Genomic DNA, 4,060 nt, shown 5'->3' with positions numbered 1-4,060 from the left:
CATTTGGGAGAATTTAATATTTCTCTGATGTTATTTTAGTCTCGTGCTGATCATCCTATTTGCCCAACATAACATTTGCCACACGTGCAGTTGATCCTGTACACACCTTCTGTTGATAGCTTCGGGAATACATCTTTTGTACCAGATATTAGATTCTGTATTTTATGTACCGTGCAAAATGGGACTCGGATGTTTTGTTTTTCCAAACATCTGATTAACTGCACGTGTGGTAAATGTTATGTTGGGCAAACAGGACTAATGATCAGCACGATACTAAAAGAACATCAGAGAAATATTAAATTATCCCAAATGCAACTGTCAGCAGTAGCAGAACACGCGTGCCAACAAGGACACTCAATTGATTTTGATAATGTTGAAGTTGTGTGCAAAACTAGCTACTACTGGCCAAGACTAATTAGAGAATCTATCGAAGTTGAACGTAATCAAAATAACTTTAACCGTTCGGATAGCTACCGTCACGGTGATGCGTGGAAGCGAATCATCAACTAATACATTATTTAAATGCATGCCTACAAAGGGCAGCGTACTTTAATAGGGGTTACCGTTGGTAGGGCTATTTTAATAAACACAATAGACATGAAGGACAAGTTCAAAGGGCCTGCATAATGCACATGCATAATGTACGTTGCCTCGGTAATCCCTCCCACCCACATTGTGCAAGAGCACAGAAGGGTAGTCGCATCTAAGCCTCGATATAAGGACCTAAACAATAAGACTTCTCACAAATCTCTCTGTCGCCTGATGAAGCTAGTTGTAATTACTGGCGAAACGTCGTACTCAGTTTGTAAATGTGGCTTGGCTCTCCAACATACCGGTGTGCTGTACTAGTGACAAATTGGCCACGTTCTGTTTACGTGACAACCCTTACTAGTTGACTGTGTCGGGTGGTGGCGGGTTTTAATGACACATTTTTACGCGATCTAACCCAAAAACCTCTTATGGATGATATTGGTCGCGAAAACCTACGTGTGTGTTTCTTTTGTGTGTGGTGGGACATATGAAGCAGGCAGTGCATTCTCTGCTCATGTTTTCAAATCTTCACACGTGGCTGTGCTCATGACATTTTGCCTGATGTCTTCACAATGATATGCACCTCTTCACGAAGCCAGTGGCACAGACAACGCCGCATCGGCGCATTAACTTGACGTTCACTTTTAATTCCGATGACTTACGCGTACGTGCCGAGGCTCCCACAAGGCCATGCGGGAGGGCATGTGGCACAGTTTGGCGCCGGCTATAGAGTTCGGTTGTGTCGCTACGGTTCTCTGCGGTGATAAACAATGTTTTTTTCTTTTAAACAACGGTGCTACGCCTCTCTAAATAAAGTTAACACTAACAACCGCGCGCACGTTCCGAAATTCAGCGGCGCAACTTGCAGACGTCTCGGAACGTGAAAGGGTTAAGGGACCGTGGGTAGGGGGGGGAGGAGGAGGGTGAGGAGGGTGAGGGCCTGGGCAGGATGCGCCATGGCCGGCAGGGACGACGTACGGCGGTTGAGGCAAACTGCGGAACGGCGGCCCAAGGAGAGGACGCGCCCCAAAGCACGACCGCCGTCGAGGCAGAGCGACACAATGTTGAGTGCTGGGGACGTCCCGTGGTGTCGCGGGCAGGGGCGGTTTCTTCATTACGGCGATTGGGCGACGCACCACCAATGTCATTCAACCAGAGTCACGCTAGCCGTCACTGTGCCTCTGGATATAGTCCAATCAGCGTCATGTCACGTTCTGTGGAGTACCGCCTCTTTTTGGGCGATTTCACTCCGGCTGAGAATCGCCCCGAGTGGCCCCATAGACTTACATTCAAAGATGTTTTTTTTCGAACGGGGGGCGCTGCAATGCATTCTCTATGGCTTCCGGGAGGGCTCGCACTAATGTGCTTACGTCATCATACGTAAGCACGTTTCATCCAACAATATAATTTGTCGCCACCTAGTGGAATCTTTAATAAAAGAAACTTGAGTGGATTGTATTAATAGTAAGTATAGAAACAAACAAGATGTATTGTAAGAGTCACTTTATTTTTCATTAATATTAAAGAAGCGAAGTTGCCTTTACATGCTTAAGCTGTTAATTTATCCATTGCATGGGTAGACCTTATCAATCATCCAGACATTTGCCCCCCCCTGAGAGATTTTGCAGGAGCCGCCACTGGTCGCGGGACCGTGAGGGGCGATGAAGGGGGGGGGGTCCTTTATGCAGCAGTGGAGAGAGTGGCTCCTTAGGAATGGATCTACACTGGATATTTAAAAAAATGTGAGTGAAGACGCCGTATTTGTATTCATATCGACAGGCATCTACAAAACGGATTAATGATTGGCATTTTGCACCCATTGCCAATTTAACTGATTTCAGAGCATTCCTGTGAAAAAAAAAACTTTACACAGTTGTTGGTAATTACAGTATGGCCTCAAAAGGAAAATAGGCAACATTTCATGAAATTAACCTTCACAGCACGTAATCGACGATAATTGGTGCTTTAAAACTCCCCTACGCGTGTGTCAGGTGGTGGAGGGTTTCACGACGCATTCGGTCAGATCATTACATGGCCTCAACCAGAAATCAATTATGAAACCTGATATCAGTTTCGGAAACCTGCTACGCATTAAAACCAATGCGTTTGTACAGTATTGTATATGTGTGTATGGCTCTGTATCTAAGCATGATACATGTGTCCAAATCTTCCAATGGTTTGTGAGCTCCGGCAGGCAAGGCTGCGTTTGCTGGGTTATGTAGCCCGCATGCCCAGCCACCGCACGCTGCCCAATCAGATTTTGTTTGGCCGGATAGAGGGCTAAACGTTTGCGGCACGGGCTCGAGAAGAGATGGAGGATAAGGAGCTGAGTAGACTTGCCTTTGGCTGAATGGTAACAGCGGTGTCAAGATCGGCCTCGATGGAGGAGGCTCGTGAAGGGGACGCTACTGGGTAGTTGGAGGCAGTCGCCCTTCAGCAACAGCGGAGGGCAAAGGAGCGACGCTCACAACAAGCGGAGCGCCGGGCAGCTAAAACACAGTAGGGATCACAGCTGATGTATCTGCAATTATCTCAATCAACCCCTGGCACTTGGGTCTGTTCCGTGACCTGCCACGTGGCCTCAAGGTGCACCTAGCCTGGCGCAAGCACAAAAACATTCACAATTTTTGTTTGATAAATTTTACGACCCAAATCTAAAATATATTTTCCCTATTTTAAAACTCGATGCCAAGCTGTAATTATGTATTTATAATTATTTTTTCAGGTTAGGTAACATAAGTAAAATGTCAAATGTGTCGTACTCCATCCGACGCTGTCATGTTAGCAAACGTGCCAATTTATATTGTGAATCAAAAAAACGGTCGCGAAATCTAACCGTGTAGAATCATGCGTCGACAAACCTACGGTAAAGAAACTCTTCGTGTTAGAGAAGAGCTTAAAATAAGTTAATATCACGGAGTTAGCTCTTAAGTTCACACCGGTGTACGCACAGACAATGGGGGATATAACTTTTTCAGCAGAACTACATTTTATGTGACTGTGAGTGGCATTGGGTAGTGTGACTTTTAGCGCTACTGCGCTACGAACCCGGCGACCCGAGTTCGATTCCCGCTCACGGCCAACACCGGTGACGATTATCTGAACTGGGACTCCCCTAGGTCGACTCGGCCTCAAATGAGTACCTGGTGTGGTGTGTAGTAAACATCGCCACTGGGGAGACAAAGGCGGCCGGGCGTGGTGCTGACCAACCCACCCCTTCGTGTGCCGTGCCAGCCTTCATAGGTGCTCGCTAACAGCACTTGCACTATAGTACTATACTGCCTTAAACTTTTATGAACGACTGGGTGTTTAGCTATTTGTCGTATTATCTGGCTGTATAGCAAATGAAAAAATACAGTTACTTTACTATGCAAGTTTAAAATTTGTGTTTTAATATTCATGTGTTTTTTATATTTAGGGCCCCTTTATAATATACTAGCGGAAAGTACCCGGCGTTGCCCGGGCCAAAAAGACACACACACATCGACTTAGACACACACACACAGACATTGACTTACACACACACACA

This window comes from Lampetra fluviatilis, chromosome 40 (assembly GCF_964198595.1).
Source record: "Lampetra fluviatilis chromosome 40, kcLamFluv1.1, whole genome shotgun sequence".
NCBI classification, from domain to species: Eukaryota; Metazoa; Chordata; class Hyperoartia; order Petromyzontiformes; family Petromyzontidae; genus Lampetra; species Lampetra fluviatilis.
This window is presented reverse-complemented; position numbering follows the sequence as displayed.